The sequence below is a fragment of the Chiloscyllium plagiosum genome, unplaced genomic scaffold (assembly GCF_037043375.1).
Source record: "Chiloscyllium plagiosum isolate Xiang-an unplaced genomic scaffold, Cpla_swu_hap1 HiC_scaffold_13, whole genome shotgun sequence".
Classification (NCBI taxonomy): domain Eukaryota; kingdom Metazoa; phylum Chordata; class Chondrichthyes; order Orectolobiformes; family Hemiscylliidae; genus Chiloscyllium; species Chiloscyllium plagiosum.
The window spans coordinates 16678591-16700659 of record NW_028270151.1 but is presented as its reverse complement, the minus strand read 5'-3'; the positions used below and the strand labels follow the sequence as shown (position 1 = coordinate 16700659).

The 22069-nt window shown below is 42.7% G+C and overlaps 1 long non-coding RNA gene across 1 annotated transcript in view; it reads right to left on the bottom strand.

Moving 5' to 3' along the window:
• Positions 1 to 21717, bottom strand: part of LOC148148254 (uncharacterized) — a 347904-nt gene extending 326187 nt beyond the window's left edge. The window contains exon 1 of the long non-coding RNA XR_015759110.1: positions 21628 to 21717. This is a non-coding gene — a long non-coding RNA (uncharacterized LOC148148254). The remainder of the gene's footprint in view (positions 1 to 21627) is intronic.
• Between the last annotated feature and the right edge of the window lie 352 nt (positions 21718 to 22069).

The following is a 22069-nucleotide window of genomic DNA, read 5'->3' as shown; positions in this document are numbered from 1 at the left end:
CAGTGAGGGCCAGTAAATGCAATACCTCTCTCTCCTCTGTATGAGCAAAATACAAAAAATGTCAAAAAGAAACCAATTTTATATAAGGAATGAATTGGGTCCACCCTATCATCTATGAAAGAGAGGAATAGCTGTTGCAGTGCTGACAACACCAAAAATGAAAAGTAACTCTCCACCTTATGGCCTATACTTTTAACCCGCAGAAATCATTTTACTTCATTACTATTTTCCACAAATAACACGGGAAGCAAACCATCTACCTTCCATCTGTTTTTTGTGAATGGGTGCAGGGTGGGTATACGGAATTTTAGAGTATAGTTTAAGTTGCATGTAACAATTTAGTAATGTTTTTCTGCTACTCATTACAGAATAGATTTGTTTACAATGAATGGTTATATCCTTGCAAACTTAGTGGGAATTGTTTCTGGCCTGAAAAGCAAAGGATCAGGCAAAGTGATCATCTTGGCCATTTAACTGCTAGATTGTAGAACAGTGAGACTTGATAATTGGTGCAATCTTTCCGATGAAATTGGAACACAAGGTTTCTTTTTTACCCTGACCAATTGGGTCTCCTTCTGTGAAACTCAGGGGTGAGAGTCTGTGTGTGGTTCAGTTAGGAAGTGACATACATGCACCTGTCCACTTTTCAACTTCGAGAAATGGGGGACTAGCACAAATTGAAATAAATTTGATACAATGATACATAAGGATAAAATACTGCAGGTGTCAGAAATCTGAAACAAAACACAGAGAATGTTGGAGAAACTCAGCAGATCTGACAGCATCTGTAGATAGAGAACAGAGTTAACGTTCTGACTCTGCTATGATTCTTCTTCAAATATGTAATGGTGAAGAGATCTGGAGTGGGATTTCATGGAGACACAATCTGAACTCACGTTGATTCATGACTGTACATCACTAGGCTGGAAAGAAATTTGTTTCTTTTTGTAAAGAAATACAGATTAGTGCAAATTAATTGAAGAGATAATGACACAATCAATCACCCTGACCAGAAGAGGAAATACCATAGAATTAAGTGAAAAGCAGCAAGAAGTCAGTCAGGCAAAATCTAATTTTATCAGGCCACAGCTTTCAAATGGAAATACTGTATAGCAGCAAACAGCGTGCACTTCCTTAGAGTGTTGATTGCAATAAGCCATTGCAAGGCAGAGCAAAGCACAAAGAGTTAGGACCGATATATTTGTATTGCTTCACTTTGTGACTAAATCTAGAAAGTGTAAATTTGAACTTCTGGTCTATTCCTGTTCAACTTACTGTAATAGAAAAAAATGGTGCCTAATGATGAAAGAATATGTCCATTCTCGACATATTCATAAAGTGACTTGGAGATAGTGAGGGCTGTAGATGCTGGAAAGTTAGAGTTGATAAAGTGTGGAGCTGGGAAAAGCACAGCAGATCAGACAGCATTGGAGGAGCAGGAAAGTCAACCTTTCAGGTCAGAACCTTTCATTACGACAGTGACCTGAAACATGAACGTCCCTCCTCTTCTGATGCTGCTTGACCTGCTGTACCTTTTCCAGCTCCACACTTCATCGACTCATATTCACAAAGTGAAATATTCTGACTGTATATCATCTAACTCTGCAACCCACCACCGGTGTTTTTTTATAAGATTAGATTAGATTACTTACAGTGTGGAAACAGGCCTTTCGGCCCAACAAGTCCACACCAACCCTCTGAAGCGCAACCCACCCAGACCTATTCCCCTACATTTACCCCTTCACCTAACACTACGGGCAATTTAGCATGGCCAATTCACCTAACCACATTTTTTGGACTGTGGGAGGAAACCGGAGCACCCAGAGGAAACCCATGCAGACACGGGGAGAATGTGCAAACTCCACACAGAGAGGTGCTAATAAGTGAATCTTCATACTCAAATGAAATATTTATCCAATGAATGTTCCACCTGTATAAATAAACATTAATTTATACAATTAATAAATACCAAACCTCTGTCCATTGTGAGGGCAGATGACCAAAAGCTTGGTGGACGTGGTAGGTTACAAGGAAGAAAGATAGAGAGTGGAGCAGTGTGGGAAGGGAATTCTGAAGGTTGGTGCCAAGGCAGCTGAAGACACATCCAGTATCGGTAGATCAATGAAAATCAGAGGCATGTAAATGATCAAGATTGGAAGAGTGCAGGAATCTCTTAGCCTTGTTCAGCCAAATAAGGTTGCAGGTGGAGGAGAGATTGTGGAGGGTCATTAGGATGTATAGTTAGGAAGTTTGCAGATGACACCAAAATTAGAGGTGTAGTGGATAGCGAAGGAGGTTACCTCAGAGTACAATGGAATCTTGATCAGGTGGGCCAATGGACTGAGGAGTGGCAGATGGAGTTTAGTTTACATAAATGTGAGGTGCTGCATGTTGGAAAAACAAATCAGAACAAAACTTATACAATGGTAAGTTCCTGGGGAATGTTGTTGAACAAAGAGACCTTGGAGTGCAGGTTCATATTTCCTTGAAAGTAGAGTCACAGGTAGATAGGATAGTGAAGAAGGCGTGTGGTATGCTTTCCTTTATTGGTCAGAGCACTGAGTAGAGGAGTTGAGAGGTCATGTTGCAGCTGTACAGGACATAGGTTAGGCCACTGTTGCAATATTGTGTGCAATTCTGGTCTCCTTCCTATCGGGATGATGTTGTGAAACTTGAAAGGGTTCAAAAAAGATTTACAAGAATGTTGCCAGTGTTGGAAGATTTGAGCTATAGGGAGCGGCTGAACAGGCTGGGGATGTTTTCCCTGGCGTGTCGGAGCCTGAGGGGTGACCTTATAGAGGTTTATAGAATCATGAGGGGCATGGATAGGGTAAATAGACAAGGTCTTTTCCCTGGGGTGGGGAAGTCCAGAACAATAGGGCACAGGTTTAGGGTGAGAGGGAAAAGATATAAAAGGGACTTAAGAAACAACGTCTTCACACAGAGGGTGGTACAATTATAGCATTTAAAAGGCATCTGGATGGGTATATGAATAGGAAAGGTTTAAAGGGAGATGAGCCAAGTGCTGGCAGGTGGGACTAGATTGGGTTGGGATATCTGGTCGGCATGGATGAGTTGGACCAAAGGGTCTGTTTCCATGCTGTACATCTCTATGACTCTATGAAAACAGAGGACAGAATTTTATAACTAAGGAGTTGCCAGCTCAGAAGCCAATATGGGTCAGCAAGCACAGAGGCTATTTCTTCTGTCACACTGACTCAGATCAGCTAAGTCACTATGAGTGGGCTGATTAGATCTGATTAAAATGGCTTCTCATCATGCCACTTATCCACAAAGCTGTTGAAATTATATATATAGACACATGCAGCACAATAATTCGCTGATAGTGCACTTCGAGGCAGAGTACTGGAATTCAAAAGAGCATGCCAAAGACTGTTAAAATCTGCAATGTTATTCAGGAGCTGAAAGTAGAAACATGGCACTTGGTATCTATTCATATGTTGTTAACGCAACCCATTGTCAATGAGTTGGAAATCTGGCTTGAAGCAATTGTGTAATTTTGTCAAATTACTGCAAGTGTCAATGACTATTAATTCTGCAAAGGCAAGTATGGATTATATTTTGATTGTACTTCAGATGTCTTCAGTAGCCAGTTCAGCACCTCTGCCTTACCACATCTCTCAAACACAAAACCAGGACAAAATAACCTTTTAAAGTGACAGCATCATCACATACCCCAGTACCTTTAACAAGATTCAACATCCGTCTTTGAAAACTACATAATTTCACAGTTCTCTGTATTAAATTTAATTTGCCACCTCTCCACTCATTTCACAGCCCTCTTGAAGTGAATCGTTTACCCCCTTCATAATCACAATATTCCAACTTGTGTTACCGGTCTTTTGAGTGAGGAATGGAAGTCATGGATGAATGCTCCTGAATTTAGTCATGGTGATCAGAATATTATGGATTTGTTAGGATGTGGTAGGAATGAGATATAAAACATAAGCCTCCAAAGAAAGTAGAATGAATACCTAGTGGTCATATGTACTAGCAGATCACACTTCAGATGAGGCTCTGCGGGGCGGCACGGTGGTTCAGTGATTAGCACTGCTGCCTCACAGCACCAGGGTCCCAGTTCGATTCCAGCCTCGGGCGACTATCTGTGTGACGTTTGCACATTCTCCTTGTGTCTGCGTGGGCTTCCTCTGGGTGATCCGGTTTCCTCCCACAAACCAGGCCAGGTGAATTGGCCATGGTGAATTGCCCATAGTGTTAGGTACATTAGTCAGAGGGGTGGGTTACTCTTTGGAGCGTCGGTGTGGACTAGTTGGGTTGAAGGGCCTGTTTCCACACTGTAGGGAATCTAATCCAATCAAATGTTTGGATAAAGTAGAACAAAAAAACTGACAGAAGATCAAATGGCAGAAGAGTTCATTGCTGGATAAAATGGAGCCAGGAAACCATTTCAGACTAAAGTGGAGTGGGAGAAAAGGAATGTATAAAATGAGGGAGTGAGAAACTTGTTAGAGTGGAGTGTGAGAGAGCAACTGAATAAGGTAGAGGAGAGAGGGGGGAGAAAGGACTTTCTAAGACAATAGGTAGAATATTGGATTTACCAAATGTACTTGTATTTGCAATGTGACACATCACCTCCTCTATCAGTGACTTAATTGATTCCATATCAATCTGTGCTGTCTACAGGGTAGGTCTCTGGTTCCATCTTATCTAATGTCAATTCTCTTCTCAGTTTGTCGCTAACAGATCAGGTGATGAACTGCTGCCTTGTAAACAAATATCTGTGCCAATTAAAGAATTTTTGATGCATTCTAATGCCATGTAGCTAATAGCCTCTTGATGACACTTATATGTATATACATCATAAAGCAGCACTGGAAAGCCATTAGTAACTGTATCTAACACAAGCCAAGCAGAAAATCAAGCTATTGGTGCTTTGAGAATATCAGAGACATTCTTTTCCTGCATTTTATGAGGTAACAGGTGTTCACACATTCCCACAGCCAAATGACAAATTCTTCAATTCAAGAAATTCCAATACTTTTTCCATATTAGCAGATAGGAGCTAAATCCTGAAATAACCAAAAAAACGGAGAAAGAAGAAAAAATATCAAATAAATCAAATACACACTCCTTGACAGATTTTGACATGTGAGGAAGCCATTCTGCCCATGGATACTGTTCTGGCATTTAAGTCGATTGTGGCACTTTTTATTTCACTCACAGGTTGGGGGTGACTCTGGAGTGGCCAGTACTTTTTTTGCCCATTCCCAGTTGTTGTTGGAGCAGCGTTCATCCAGATGAGGTTTAAGCTGATCTTACCTCAGCCCAGTTTATCTGCTTTGGTTCCGTGACGTTTAGGTCGTTGACCGAACAAATATCTACCCATCTCTGGTTTATTGCCTTCACTTGAGCATTTCAACCCTCCCTCATCTTTCAACAGCCTTTTGGAGAATGGTTTTCATTGTCATTTGTGAAGAGGTGCTTCTTGACACTGTCTCTGATGAGCTTCGGTCGTACTTAAACAAAAGAGGTGGATCATGGTCGTGCCCTTGAACTGAAATCTCCAGGTTCAAGTCTCACTCCAGGACCTGGTGGCCATTATCACTGCATTCATCGTGCAGTCAGGTAGGTTTAGTATTGGTCTGTAAATCATCCAACACACAACAAACAGCAACAGCAGAAGAGATTCCTGGTCAGCTATAAGAAAATTACAGCTTTGCCCATCACTATCCACAGTATATGCGTATGATTCCCATAGCAACCCCAATTCTTTAGCAGATGGGGGTGTGGTGCTAGTTGGTGGGATAGCTGTTGTGTATTAGATGGGTACCTCAACATTTGTATGAGATTTATTAGAGCTCAACTGGAGTACAGTTATAGGTGTCACACTATAGGAAGGATGTGAATGCAATGGAGAGAGGGCAGAAGCCATTTACAAGAGTGACTCCAGGAATGAGAAACCAGTTTCGAGGATAGACCATAAGACATTATGGCAGAAATTATGCCTTTCAGCTCATCACATATACTCTGCCATTCGATCATGACTTTTTCAAGCCCATTTTCCCGTTTTCTCCTTATAACCTTTGATCCCTTTGGCAATCAGGAACTTATCCATCTCCGTCTTAAATATACTCAATGACCTGGCCTCCACAGCCTTCTGTGGCAGTGAATTCCACAGATTCATCACTCTCTGGCTGAAGAAGTTTCCTCTTTAGATTGTAGAAGTTGGGACTGCTCCCCTCAGAGAGGAAAAGACCCGAAAAGAGATTTGGTCAAGGTTTCCAAAATCATGGACAGGCTGTATAAAACTGATCAGGGGAAGTTGTTCCTGCTTGTAGAAAGGAAAAAAGAACAAGAGAGCATTGATTTAAAGTAATGTGCAAATGAAGCAAGGATAAAGCGAAAGAAAACATGCTTTCAGACAGCAAATAGTTGGAGCGTGGAATACACTGACTGGAGCTGTGGTGGGGCAGGTTCAAGTGAGGCATTCAAGAGGGCATTGGATGTTAGTTGGATAGTAATGACATGCAGGGATATGGGGAAAAGGCAGGAGATTGGCTCTGGGTAACGTTGATCGTTTGAAAAGCTGGTGCAGACACGATGGACCGGGTGGCCTCTTTCTGCCCTGTAACACTTTGTGATTTCAGCTGGATCATCCCTTAACCTTTTACGCTCAAAGAAATACAAGCCCAAGCTTAAAATGTAATCCTGTTATCCCCACAGAATTGTTCTACCAGTTGATCCTGTAAATCCCGTCACAGTTTTTGGATCTTGCTTCCTTTGCCCTGGGTTGCTCCTGATTGCACATCGAACTGAGGCGAGAGTTGGAGCATCCACCAGGGTGAAAGCACCAGAGGTGTCCCGGCTTAGGTTATCCTCTCTACGGTGCTATTTACAGCAACAACCAGATAGAGATTGACAGCTCCCTCAAACTGATTAGGCAAGGCTTCTTAGTGTTGTTTGTCATTGCTCTTTTCCCCTTCTGCTCTGCCCCTCATCACTCTTGCAGCCCAAGACATGCAAACCTCCTACCACCAAACCTGTGAGATGACTGCTTTTTTAACAGATAACCAGCAGAAGGCTATTCTGTCCCTAAATTCTGTTCCATCATGTGTTGGCTGTCAAACACATTTATTTGACAAAGTATTAGTCCACTGTTTCCAAAGCAAAATCTGCACTACTGCACAAATCATTTTCTATTCAGGAATTTTAAAAGAAAATAAGGCATGGTAGTCATCTAGCTCAGGTGCATCAAGTACAAATGTTCAGACCTCAAAGACTTCAGAAAAATCCATGGATTGCTGCAAACTTGTAGTACCACAATGTGCCACCAAGTGGCGGAAAGGAGATACCTAAGAATGATAATTGGTCACCAGTTTGTTCCATTCATATCTGCCAGAGCTCTAGGCCTTGAAAGGTTCCAAATCTTTGACACGGTGGAAAGGATATCCATCATCAGTAAGTTTTGTAATATGTGTGAGGGATGTGGTGAACGTTGCAGGATAGTGTTTAACTAGCCTGATTGCTGAACATCAGTTAATAAAATGCTTAAGCACATAGATTGCGACTTCCTACAATGAAGCCCCTAAGTTGAGACCTACTCTGCTTGCGTGGGGGCATATTACAACTCTCTGAATGTCCTGGCTCAGTTCCTCCTTTTGTTAAAACAAAGAAACAGAGAATACGAGCTGAGGTTGGCTATTCAGCCCGTCAGGCCATTCCACCATTCAACGTGGTCATAGCTGTTCCCCTATCACACCTCCATGCACCCACACTCTCTCCACACCCATTGATGCCTTTAGTCTCTAGAAATCTCTTTCATTCTCAACCATACTCAACGACTTGGCCTCAGTTGCCCTATGCGGTACAGAATTCCACAGACTCACCACACATGAGCGAAGGAAATTCTCCTCAGGTCAGACTGAAAGGTCAACAACATGAACTGAAATCAAGATTCCTTGGTATTCAACTCCTTGGGTAAGGGAAAAATCATTCCTGTATCCAGGCTGTCCAGTCCTATCAAACACCATCCCCTCTCATTTTTCTAAACTCCAGCAAATATAGGCCCAGTTCATCCAACCTCTCCTCATGTAACAAACCGACTATCTCAGGGATCAGTCTGCTGAACCTTCATTGTACTGTTTCTATGGTGAGTAAATATTTTCTTAAGCAAAGAGACCAAAACTGCACACAATATTGCAAGTGTGATCTCACCAAAGCCCTGAACAATTGCAGTAAGACTACCTTGCTCCCCTCGTCAAACCCTTTTACAATGAAGACTGACATATCGAATAAAACCAAATACTGCAGGCGCTGGATGCCTGAAATTTAAAAGAAAAGACAATATGCTGGAGAGACTCAGCAGGACTGGCAGCGTCTGTGGACAGAGAAACAGAGTTAACACTGACTTTGAAGAAGAGCCATATCAGATTTGAAACATTACCTCTCTTTCTCTCACTACAGATACTGCCAGGCCGGGACTCATAGAGACATACAGCATGGAAACAGGCCCTTCAGCCCAACTCGTCCATGGCAACCATGTCTCCTAAACTGAACTAGTCCCAATTTGCCTGCTTTTGACCCACATCCCTCTAAACCTTTCCTATGTAATTATATCTGCCTATCCCACTTCCTCTGGCAGCTCATTCCATACATGCACTACCCTCTGTGTGAAAAAGTTGCCTCTCGGGTCCCTTTTAAATTCCTCTCTCCTTAAACTTATGCCCTCTAGTTTTGGACTCCCCCACCCTGGGATAAAGATTCACCCTATTCATGCTGCTCATGATTTTATAAACCTCTGTAAGGTCACCCCTCAGCCTCTGAAGCTCCAGGGAAAGTAGCCCCAGCCAATCAGCCTCTCCCTATCTCAAAGCTTCCAACCTGCTGAGTTCATCCAGCACTCTCCCTTTTTTATTCAACAAGTAATTTGTCTTCCTGTTCTTTTTCTTGTTTACGTATTCTTGCTGAGTGGAAATTGTTCACTCTGTTTGCCAATGCAAAATAATATTCATACATTTACTCCAATTCTCAGCCTTACACCATTAAAATATATAGGGGATTTAAAAGAAAATTAAGCACGTTAATTCTGCTATGCATACTGGGAGTAGTTTCGACTTCATTACAAATTAAACTTGGGTGCCATATCAAAGCAGTTCATGCATGTGAATCCATTTAAGGTGCTCCTAAGTAGTTTAACAGAAATCTTTTCATTGTCTCATTGCAGCTTCAAGCTGTGCAAGTGGTTCCAAATGTGCTGGCTTCAAAATGAGACACTTGAACTGCAGAATTCAACGGAGGCAATGGAATATAGATGCTCCTAAGAGGATTTCACTTGCTTAGGATAAGAGGACCAGCCGTTAGGCCTCCTACCTGGCACATTGCAGACACTGAACAAGCTGAGGGAGTCTTTCTTGACTGGTGTATCTGCAATAACTCCACAGAGGCTGGGATTCTGTCAACATGTCACCCTTTATTTATGCATGAACAGTCCTTGACTGTAGTACAGCCTCATATAGCATCAGGCACCAGCGTGCCATTATCTGTGAGACCCATCCTCTTTATGTCAGCCAGGGCTCCCTGATAGGACCAATTAGCAGCCCCAATGACATCCAGCAGGCTGACCTCATTCTAATCGCTACATTATCCATGGCCACTGTCTGGATGCCCATGCGGAGCAAAAAAAGATGGCTTCGTGCCAGATGTGAGGGAGGAAGAGAACTTCTTGAAAGCAGGCATCCTTTGAAGAGACTTCATAGTGGTATAAACTTGTTTAGAAACAAAACAAAATTGCCGGAATCCAAAATAGACAGACAGGAGGTTGGAAGAGCACAGCAAGCCAGGCAGCATCAGGAGGTGGAGATGTTGACGTTTCGGGTGTCACCCTTCTACAGGACTGGGAGTGTGTGTGGGGGGAGTTGCAGCTAAAAGGAGAGGCAGGGGCAGGATGGTGAAGTGGGGATAGGTGAAGGCAGGAAGTAGGCTGCAAAAAAATGAGAGTATGTTCTTAAGTGATCTATCTGGACTTCAGTAAGGCGTTCAACAAGGTTTCTCATGGGAAATTGGTTAGCAAAGTTAGATCTCATGGAATATAGGGAGAACTAACCATTTGGATACAGAATTGCCTCAGGGTTTCGGTGGAGGGTTGTTTTTCAGACTGGAGGCCTATGACCAGTGCAGTGCCAAAAGATCAGTGCTGAGTCCACTTCTTTTCATCATTTATATAAATGATTTGGATGTGAGGTAGTTATTAAGTTTGCAGATGACACTAAAATTAGAGGTGTAGTGGACAGCGAAGAAGGTTACCTCAGATTACAACAGGATCTGGACCAGATGAGCCAATGGGCTGAGAAGTGGCAGATGGAGTTTAATTCAGATAAATGCGAGGTGCTGCATTTTGGGAAAGCAAATCTTAGCAGGACTCATACACTTAATGGTAAAGTCCTAGGGAGTGTTGTTGAACAAAGAGACCTTGGTGTGCAGGTACATAGCTCCTTGAAAGTGGAGTCGCAGGTAGATAGGATAGTGAAGAAGGCATTTGGAACGCTTTCCTTTATTGGTCAGAGTATTGAGTACAGGAGTTGGGAAGTCATGTTGCGGCTGTACAGGACATTGGTTAGGCCACTGTTGCAATATTGTGTGCAATTCTGGTCTCCTTCCTATCGGAAGCAGTGAGAGAGAGACTCCTGAGATCTTGAAAGGGTTCAAAAAAGATTTACAAGGATGTTGCCAGGATTGGAGGATTTGAGTTATAGGGAGAGGTTGAATAGGCCAGAGCTTTTTTCCCTGCACCATCGGAGGCTGAGGGGTGACCTTAGAGAGGTTTATAAAATCATAAGGGGCATGGATAGGATAAATAAACAAAATCTTTTCCATGGGTTGGGGGAGTCCAGAACTTAGGTTTAGGGTGAGAGGGGAAAGATATAAAAGAGACCTAAGGGGCAACCCTTTCATGCAGACGGTGGTACGTGTTTGGAATGAGCTGCCAGAGGAAGTGGTGGAGGCTGGTACAATTGCAGCATTTAAGAGGCATTTGGATGGGTATATGAATAGGAAGGGTTTAGAGGGATATGGGCGAAGTGCTGACAGGTGGGACTAGATTGGGATGGGATATCTGGTCGGCATGGATGAGTTGGACTGAAGGGTTTGTTTCCGTGCTGTACATCTCTATGACTCTGTGACTCTAAGTGCCACTATGAATATTTAAGAGCAAACACTCCATTTATGTTTTGATGTTCTCTTTCCAATGCTGACTCAGAGAAGTTCAATTCTGATCTCCCTGCGATAGGAAAGATATTAAACTTGAGAGCATGCAGAAAGATTTACAAGGATGTTGATGGGGTTGGAGAGTTTGAGCTATAGGGAGAGGCTGAATAGGTTGAGACTATTTTCCCTGGAGCATTGGAAGCGGAGGGGTGACCTTAAAGAAGTTTATAAAATCATGAGAGGCAAGGATAGGGTGAATAGCCGAGGTCTTTTTCCTAGGGTGGGGGAGTCTAAAACTGGAGGGTATGGGTTTTGAATGAGAGGGAAAAGACGTAAAAGGGACCAATTTACACATAGAGGGTGGTGTGTGTATGGAATGAGCTGCCAAAGGAAGTGGCAGAGGCTGGTACAATAACAACATTTAAAAGGTAACTGGATGGGGATGTGAATAGGACGGGTTAGAGGAATATGGGCCAAATGCTGGCAAATGGGACTAGATTAATTCAGGATATCAGGTCGGCATAGATGAGTTGTATTGAAAGGTCTGTTTCCGTGCTGTACATCTCGATAGCACTGAGACAGAATCTAAAAGCATTTTCTTGAACATCGAATGCTGTTTGGAACTGACCTTCATAAAGCATTTAAATAAACTTTAAAATGGATATTGAGGAGAAGCTGAATGGAAAGCAATATGGCATGGCATTGACACTTAGAACATAAAAGGTGGCCATTCATCCCATCACCTCAGTGCTGGTTAATTAAGACTTGACTATATTAACCTGATTTTCCAACTTTATTTCCATATCCCAGGAGGCTATGGCAAATTAAAGGAGCAATGGAATCCAGCAATATTGTCCGTATTGTCAGCAAGTTCTGGAGTGGGATTTGATTGTGAGATCTTCCAGCGTAGAGGCAGGAACATTACCAACTGAGCCACTCAAGCATGTGGCTAAATCTCAGCAGCCATTGCACTCCACGTGCTAATTAACTCTGCAAAGTACCTTCAGACCAGCATAATGATGATATAAACCACTGTATAAACATTTGCTCTCCTTTTTTAAAGAAAAAAAATATACTTTTCAAAAAAAAATTAATCAAAAAGAGAAGTGAAAGGAACAGGAATAAAGTGAACAGGAATCCTAACTTTCACTTTGATAACAGTGTAAAATTAGAGATATTGGATCAGACCAGCCATTATACATTTCTCTCCATTTTAATTTCTAATGAAGTCAAAATTACCCCCAGTGGGCAGCAGAATGAATGTGCTCAATTGTCTTTAAAATTCTCTGCCCCTTTCAGCTGTCTAAGGGTGAATATTCTGGTAGATTTATCAGTATAATGTTATTCCTCGTCATACGTGCAAATGCAAGGTTTGCCATTCCCAGAAAACAAAGATCTCCCGGGTCCTTTTCAGATAATGTCGCACATGATTGAACAGGATACCAGAGCAAGCAATGGCCAAATGGTGCTATCACTCGAATGTTAGTTCAGAGACCCAGGTAAAATTCTGGGGACAGAGGCTCAAGACGGCCCATGGTAGGTAGTGGAATCTGAATTCAATGCAATAATTGATGACTATGAAGCCATTGCCAATTGTTGGAAAAGCTCATCTGGTTCATGAATGCCCTTTAATGAAATTGCCACCCTTACCTTGGTCTGGGCCACATGTGACTCCAGACCCATAGCGACCCATAGTGTGCAAGTCGGGAGCGCAATAAATATTGGCCTAGCCAGCGACACTCATATCCCGTAAATGAGTAAAAATAAATATGGGCATCAAAATAGACCACTTGACCCATCCAATCCAAGCTGATGTTAATAGCCCTCTCTTTCCTCATCTAAATCTATCAATGTAACCCTCCGCACCTTTCACCCTCTTATGCTTGTTGAGCTTCACCTTAAATACATCTACATCATTTTCTTCAACCCCCTTCCTTGGTAGCAAGGTCAACATCCTCATCTTTTCATGCAAGGTTTCTTCTGCATTTCCAATTTGGGTAACATTTATTGTCCATCCCGTGTGCCAGAAATTTGTTAGCAGGGAAGGATTGACATGCTGCATTGCTAAAGGCACCTAGATGGGTATGTGAATAGATAGGGTTTAGAGGGATATGGGCCAAGTGCTGGAAAATGGGACTTGCTTAGGTTAGGATATCTGGGTGGCATGGACGAGTTGGGCCGAAGGGCCTGCTTCCATGCCGTGTATCTCTACCACTCTGAGTGACGTGCTAAAGTTCTTCAAAACTATTTTAAAAATTGATAGAATGGATTCAGAGAGAATATTTCCAGAAGATATGGGGGAATTGACCAGGTAGTGGTAATATCATTGGTCTGTAATCTAGAGGTGCAGGGTAACGATCTGAGAATGAAGATTTAAATCCCACCATAGTAGTGGAATTTAAATTCAATTAAGAAAGCTGGAATTGAAAATGATGTGCAGTCATGGCATCTATCCATGAGGATATCGCAATCCAATTTGGCTCCACATTCCATACCTCTGGTGATTTTTTAAATATTAAAACGCATTATAAGCGATGAAGCAAACATTACTGCAAACCAACAGACTTGTGAATGCAGTTTTCAGATCTATAGCAGATTGACAGCTGGCAGTTACATTACTGACACACAGCCTTGGAGTCCTTAAAGGTGAAACCTATTGAAGGCAATGTGCACTTCCAGCAACACTTCAGTGCAGTAATAAGGGAGAGCTGCATTGCCAAAGGTACTGTCCTTCAGGCAAGGTTTTTGACCCATCTGACAGTACAGGTATGAAAGCAAAGAAGACTAAGGCGTTCTAATGGTGTGGTCTACACTCTTTCATTAACATAAATTTCATGGCTGTTTGTGGATCCTGCTCTGTGGATCCTTCAGCAAAGCGACAGCCACCCTGCTGAAATAACTCTACAGAGGCCGGGAAACCGTCAGCTCCCTCACAGCCTCTCAGAGTGAACAATATGTCTGACACTCCTGTTTATATCTGTCAGCTAAGGCTCCCTGATTGGACCAGATTAACAACCCCAATCAGGGAACTCCTATTCTATGAGGTCCACTTAGATGACCTTGTTATAGTCAGTACACCTGCTTTGAGGAAATCATATGGAAAAGCTTTTGATGAAGCTTCAGAGAGAGTGGAGGAGTGATACCAGAGATGTGGGACATAGAACATTAGAAATAATAGACTGCACAACTTTTTGGCTGCTCTGTCATTTTTAATAGAACAAACCTCAATGACACTTTAGTTAAATGGGGAGACAGGAGAGCTTGGATTATTCTCACTAAAATACAAGTCATGGGGACTTTAATATAGCTTCTCAAAGTGTCAAAGATTTTGATCGCTTAAAAAAAAAGGAAATTCAAGCATCTGTATAGTCAGAGGACACAGAATTAAATTAGTTAGATTAAGAAACTGGGGGTTTTGGAAGAGGTGGAATATTTTACTTTATTCATTCTTGGGATGCGTGAGATGCTGACTGGGTCAACATTTATTTCTCTTTTCTAATTGATTCTTGAGAAGGTGATTGCGAGCTGTCTTCTTGAATTGCCACAGTTCACGTGCTGTAGATATACCCACAATCCTGTTAGGGAGGGCGATGATTTATTTATGGATAGGGAGCTGTTCTGATCTGGAATACAAAGTCTGGAAGGTAATGAGGAACTGAATATGTGAAGGGCAGAACATTACAGAGCTCCAAAGAAAAAGGACATTGGAATTAATTGTATACATTTTCCAAAGATCGGCTTTGCCTTAAGGTAAGATGATATAGAAACGAAGAGTGTGAGTAGGCCATTTGGCCCCTTGAACCTGCTTCATCATTCAAACATCACGAGGGCTATAGATTAGATTCCCTACAGTGTGGAAACAGGCTCTTCAGCCCAACCAGTCCATACCGACCCTCCAAAGAGTAACCCACCCAGACCCATTCCCCTCTGAATGATACAGCTAATACTACAGGCAATTTAGCATGGCCAATTCAGTTAACCTGCACATCTTTGGATTGTGGGAGGAAACCAGGGCACCTGGAGGAAACCTACACAGACACGGGGAGAATGTGCAAACGCCACACAGATAGTTACCTGAAGCTGGATCCAAACTGGGTCCCTGGTGCACTGACGCAGCAGTGCTAACCACTGAGCCACCGTGCCACCCCTATAGATAAGGTGAAAGGCATGAGTCTTTTCCTTGGGGGAAAGAGTTCAAAACTAGCGGGCATATTTTTAAGGTGAGAAGAAAAAGATTTTAAAAAGACTTAAGGGCAACCTACTTAGAGTGAATTGTGTGTGGAATGAACTGCCAGAGAAAGTGCTGGATGCAGGTACAGTAATAACCTATAAAAGATATTTGAATAAGTATATGAATAGGAAAGGTTTGGAGGTTATGGGCTAAGTGCAGGCAGGTGGGCCTAGTTTAGTTTGGGATTATGGTCAGAATGGACTGGTTGAACTGAAGGGTCTATACCCATACAGTATCTAAAAATAAATCACTTTCTTAAATATACGCAGTGACCCAGCCTTCACAGCTTTCATATGTGGGAGTGATTCGATAGATTGACCCTCCCTGAATGAACAAATTTTCCTCATCTCAGTCCAAAATGGCTTACCCCATTTCTTTGGAATGGTTCCATAACATGCAAAGGTGCTGTATTAATGCAGGAACATTGATATTAAAAGAGAGCAAAAGGTTTGGGCAGCTGGAGGAAGTCATATTTCAAAGCAACCATAACCGATGTTTCTTTTAACTTGATTAACAGACATGCAGAAGAACATGTGTATGATCCACAATGCTGTGACTGTACTGTTGCTGCCTACATTGAATCAGATTTATAAGCAAATCTCTATCACTTCACATCTCCATCCAAGAAATTGGCTAGTACTTAAAACGTTAGAGACAAAAAAAAAGTGTTACACACGAACCATCAACTTCTCAACCGCCTGATGCTATCTGGCTTGCTGTGTTCTTCCAGCCTCCTGTTGTCCTTAAATGTTTGCAGAATAAAGCTCATGTCAATGCAGGCCTAGCCAAATAACCATCTCCCATCTGCACTGAAGGACAGCCTCTGGGCTTGTTGAGCACTCTGTATCCCTTGACAGCCACTAGATGACAGTGAGGACTGCAGATGCTAGAGAATCAGAGTTGGTAAGGATGGTGCTGGAAAAGGCACAGCAGATCAGACAGCATCCGAGGAGCAGGAGAGTCAATGTTTCAGGTCTGCAGCTATAGCTTGAAGAACCTAACGATGGATAAGGATCAAGATCTTGGAAATGCTAGAGTCTCATACAGTCCTTACAGTCAAATCCCTGCCTGTACTGAACGGTGCAATCTTGTCCACACCATGACCTCTCCAAGACCACTGCCTTCCTCTAACTCTGTCTGCTTGTGTGTCCCTGATTTTTATCTCTTAATAACAACTGCACCCTCGGGTACCAAGATCTCAGGCTGCAGAGGTCCATCTCTCTGTCTCTGTGTCTCTCTCTCTCTCCCTATCTGCGTTTGTCTGTGTGTCTGTCTTGGATTTGATTCAATTCCATTTGATTTATTATTGTCACATGTACCAAGACACAGTGAAAAGTATTGTTTAGTATGCTATCCAGACAAATCGTACCACACATAAGAATGTCAGGGTAATGGAATAGAATGCAAAATATAGTTACAGCTACAGAGAAGGTGCAGAGAAAGATCAACTCTAATATATGAGAGGTCCGTTCATAAGTCTGATAACAGCTTGAATCTTGTATTTGTTTTCAAACTTTTGTATCTTCAGTCCAATGGAAGAGGGTGGAAGAGAGTATAACTAGGTTGAGAGGGGTCTTTGATTCTGTTGCTGCATTCCCGAGGCAACTGGAAGTGTAGATAGAGTCATTGGATGGAAGGCTGGTTTTCATGATGGACTGGGCTGTGTTCACGACTCTGTATGATTTCTTCAGTTTAGGGCAGAGCAGTTGTCATACCAAGCTGTGGTGGACCTGGATAGGATGCTTTCTATGGTGCATTTATAAAAATTGGTTGAGAGTCTTTGTGAACAGGCTGAATTTCCTTTGCCTTCTGAGGAAGTAGAGGCATGGATCTATTTTCTCGCCTCGAGCATCAATGTAGATGGATGGACTAGGACAGCTTGTCAGTGATATTTAGATTGGATTCCCTATGGTATGGAAACAGGCCATTTGGCCCAACAAGTCCACACTGACCCTCCTAAGAGTAACCCACGCAGACTCATTTTCCTCTGACCAATGCACCTAATGCTACGGCGAAATTTAGCATGGCCAATTCACCTGATTTTTTTGGACTGTGGGAGGAAACTGGAGCATGCGGAGGAAACCCACGCAGACACGGGGACAATGTGCAGACTCCACACAGACAGTCGCCTGAGGCTGCAATCAAACCCAGGTCCCTGGTGCTGTAAGGCAGCAGTATTAACCACTGAGTCACCGTGCATCCTTGAGGCTTCTTGAGATCCTAGGATCTTGAAGCTCTCGACCATCTCCACCTCAGCACCATTGATATAGCCAGGGGCGTGTCCTCCACTCTCTCTTTCTCACTCTCTCTCTCATGACATGCCTTAAACTTACTTTTTTGCGTCTTGGCTATCAGTCCAAGGAAGAGGCCACTGACCCTACTGTTCCTATAAACAATTCCCCTCATCGCTTTCCCTATTTGGTTCCATGTTAAGTCTTGACTGATAACTTTTCTTGGAAGAGGCAGCTTGGAATTGCTGTACTAAAGGCACCAAATAAATATACATTGTTGTGGATTCCCTGCACAAAAATCAGCAACCAACCTTAAGGGATGCACACACATATGGTCTGAAAAATGCAGTCTGCGTTGTAGGGAAGCAGGAGAAGAGTCTATGGTCTGTCAAGTCTGCTCAACTATTTAATAAAAACATGGATGCTTTTGGATTTCAACTCCACCTGCTGCCCATATCTCTTGATTCCTGAAAGAACAAAAATCTGTCCATCCCAGTTTTAAATGTAATCAATGAATGGAGCACCCACAGTACTTTAAAATAGGGAATTCCAGAAATTCACAAACCCTTGAGTGCAATCATTTCTCGTGATCTTCCCCGAACTGTGATCAGCCCTTTAAACAAATAAACAAATGCAAAGATATAGTGATTAGCACTACTGCCTCACACCACCAGGGACCCGGGTTCAATTCCTACCTCGGGCATGGGTTTCCTCCCACAGTCCAAAGATGTGCAGGTTAGGTGAATTGGCTATGCTCAATTGTCCGTTGTGTTGGGTGCATTAGTCAGGGTGGGTTGCTCTTCGGAGGGTCGGTGTGGACTTGTTGGGCCGAAGGGCCTATTGCCACACTGTAGGGAATTTAATCTAATCTAATATAAATTAAAGCAGGAATAGGCCATTCAGCCCCTTGAGCCTGCTCCACCATCATGGCTGATCTCTTTGTGTGGTTTGAATCCCATTTACTCCCCCGAACCTTCAATTCACTTACCAACCGAGGATCTATCCAACTCTACCCTTAGAAAATATTTAATGGCCTCACCTTCTGAGGCAGAGAGGTCCAAATAGCCCTCTGAGGAACATAGGAAGAGGCCACTGAATCCACTGTTCCCAAACATAATGCTCCTCATCTCTGTCCTAAAAAGGTCCACCCCTAGATTTGATACCTCTTACTTCTGGACTCCCTGACATCCGGAAACCATCCTTATTCTAAGACTGTGCTCCCTGAGTAGCAGAGAAAGTATGGAACCATGGACAGAATTGATTAATTAGTTGAACTGAAAGGACAGAACTGAAGTTGCATCATGTGATAATGGAAATAAAATGAAAAAAAAACCTTCCAGCTCAGCGAGCAAACCTACATACAGAACCTCAACCTGAGCGACAAATCTTCTCAAAATCCAGAAATAAAATATGTCCAGGTGAAATTTGACATATAAAACAGTTCCATGTGTTAAAATAACTGGCAAAGTACTGTTGTCTAAGTATGTTTATTGCTTTCAATGCACAGCTCCAATCTGGCAATTATCTATAATTTTTCATAAAGTCAAGAGGCCGATTGATAAATATTAAGTGCTGGAATTCGTTTTAGAAATGATTGATAATTCATGGGTGGCAATTATTTTACAGTGAGATGAAGCTAGTAAGATATCTCAAGGTACTTCACAAAAGCAGAAATTGGACAGAGATTGTCACCAAGACAAAGAAAGAGAAATTAGGGGAGGATCAGAACCATAATCAAAAACACAGCACAGGATTTTTCATGCCAGGTTTCCCAATGTTCCATCAATATTTAACATGTCATGTAGTATTTTCAAATAGGGGCTTAAATTCATAAATTTCTAACTCAAGGTGAAAGTACTAGTGAATGAAACACAGCTCGCATCATTTTAGAGATCGGACGGTTATAAACTATTGCATATATTTCTGGTCACTGCATTATAGGAAGGATGTGGAAGCTTTGGAAAGGGTTCAGAGGAGATTTACTAGGATGTTGCCTGGTACGGAAGGAAGGACCTACGCGTAAAGGCTGAGAGAACTGAGGCCACCTTTGTTGGAGAGAGGAAGGTGGAGAGGTGGCTTAATCAAGAATATAAGATAACCAGAGGGTTAGATAGGGTGGACAGTGACAGCCTTTTTCCTCGGATGGTGAAGGCTAACATGAGGGTACATAGCTTTAAATTGAGGGATGATAGATATAGGACAGGTAATAGGGGTAGTTTATTTACTCTGAGTGTAGTAGGGGTGTGGAATGACCTGCCCGCAACAGTAGTAGACTCACCAATGTTAAATGGGCATTGGACATATGGATAATAATGAAACGGCATAGGTTAGATTGGCAGCAGATTAATTTCACAGGTCGGCACAACTTCGAGGGCCGAAGGGCCTGTAATGCCCCGTAACGTTCTATGTTCCTCAACTAGTTCAAGTTAGTTAATGTTTTTTAAGGAAGGAAATCTGCTTTGCACAACTCCAGTCATTGGTCCCTTTAAGTTGCCTTTGTTGTGCTATGTATTAGATTCCAGATTGGCTGACTCTGAACTGCCCTCTGAAGTATCATTCTGATACTTTACAAAAGGATCAGTAGAGTGGACAGTGAATGATGGGGAGAATAAGAGGTCTCCCTTCCAAGAAGAGACTTTGTTTTCTCTCCCAGATAAGTTGTGGAATTCTCTTCTCCAGAAAATAGTCATGCCATTTATTCAAGTCTGAGTTAGATAGATTTTTGATGGAGAATGGAGTCAAGGATTGTTTGGGTTGGAGAAGAAATTGGAGTTGAGTGTACAATGTGATTAGCCATGACCTTATCAAACGGTAGAGGGGCCTTGAAGGGCTGAATGGCCTACTGTTGATCCCGTGCTGTGTAGATATGTTCCTTGGAATACCTGGAATATAGCAATTTTACAAGGCACACCATCATCTTCTCAAGATAACCACATCCCGAGGAAGCATCATAGTGAAAAGTTAACGCAACAACCACAGAACAGCAAAACAGTGGGACTTGCAATTTAATCAAACTTGTTGGTTGAAAGTGTTTTGGCTTATTTCCATGCTAGAAAGGATTGCCCACAGGACCAAAGCGTATTCTGTGAGAGGACCACACACAGAGGGTGGTACGGGTATGGAATGAGCTGTCAGAGGAAGTGGTGGAGGTTGGTACAATTGCAACATTTAAGAGGCATATGAATAGGAAGGGTTCGGAGGGATATGGGCTGCGTGCTGGCAGGTGGGACTAGATTGGGTTGGGATATCTGGTCGGCATGGACAGGTTGGATAGAAGAGTCTGTTTCCATGCTGTACATCTCTATGACTCTATGACCAGAGGTCTGCATCTTATTGCTCAGCATTGAAGCTATTCTAGACCCCACATGGAACACAGTGCTTAGGTTTAGTGCCTTTAATAGAAAGTTTGTGAGGGACCCTCCTGTAGAGGTATAAGGAGTACTAGCAGATCACAGACAAAGATGGTCACAGGACAACTCCCACCGGGGCACCACAATGTATTCCTCCTTTGGTTTCTGTGCAGCCTCTGTACAGCAATTTAACATCATTATTGATGGCACCGGAGAGGGAGGAAATCACCAGACACTCCCAAAGCACCTTCAGTCTTCATTCGCTGGCAATGGGGAATCCTGCACTGAGCTCACTGAAGACTCCTTGACGTTAGCAATGACAGAGCACCAGCCTCAGAACAGCAGCAAGGGAAAGAAAATCACTGAAGACGCACACTCAAGGCTTCCTGGAATGGTTTCCATGGCAACAAGGAAAAGCACCTCAATCTGGTTGAAGTCACTGCAACAGTTTGGTACTTAATGGCTCGTTTATATTTTGACTAAACTGTACGCAACCTGTTGCAATCGAATGAATGCAGAACTACTGCCTTTACACACACACAATCGCTACCCCCTCCCACTTCCAGCTCCCCTCCCCAGCACATAAACCTTCAGAAACTATTAAAGGGAAGAGTAAAGTGTGCTTTCTTACCGTTAGTTATTCTGAAGCAAAGCCCTGGAGTGAGATGTATTATTTCTCTTTTCAACCTGCAGCTCTTATAGTTTTAATATTTTTCACCCGAAAACCCAGTCCAGTGCACTCCACACTCAGACACTGAAGTGGTCACAGCAGATACTGGTAAGCAATGATTTTCATTGGAGGGGAGAGAGCGTATGATATCAGCAGGCACTGTCCCTCATTGGCAGATTTCTACATTTCATCCTTGGCTACAAGGTTACTGGATGCTGTGCAACAGACAGTTCCAATGTACACAGCTTCCTTCTTCAGCAAGGAGATGCAATAGTGCACACTGATCTCCCTCGCAGTTAGCACTGCCAGTATCCTACCCAGCCCCGTCTAGCCCCGTCTTGTTGCTGCCAGTGAAATAAATGCAGACGTCGCTTCTATCCTGCCCTTGAGTCAGTGGGTTTAA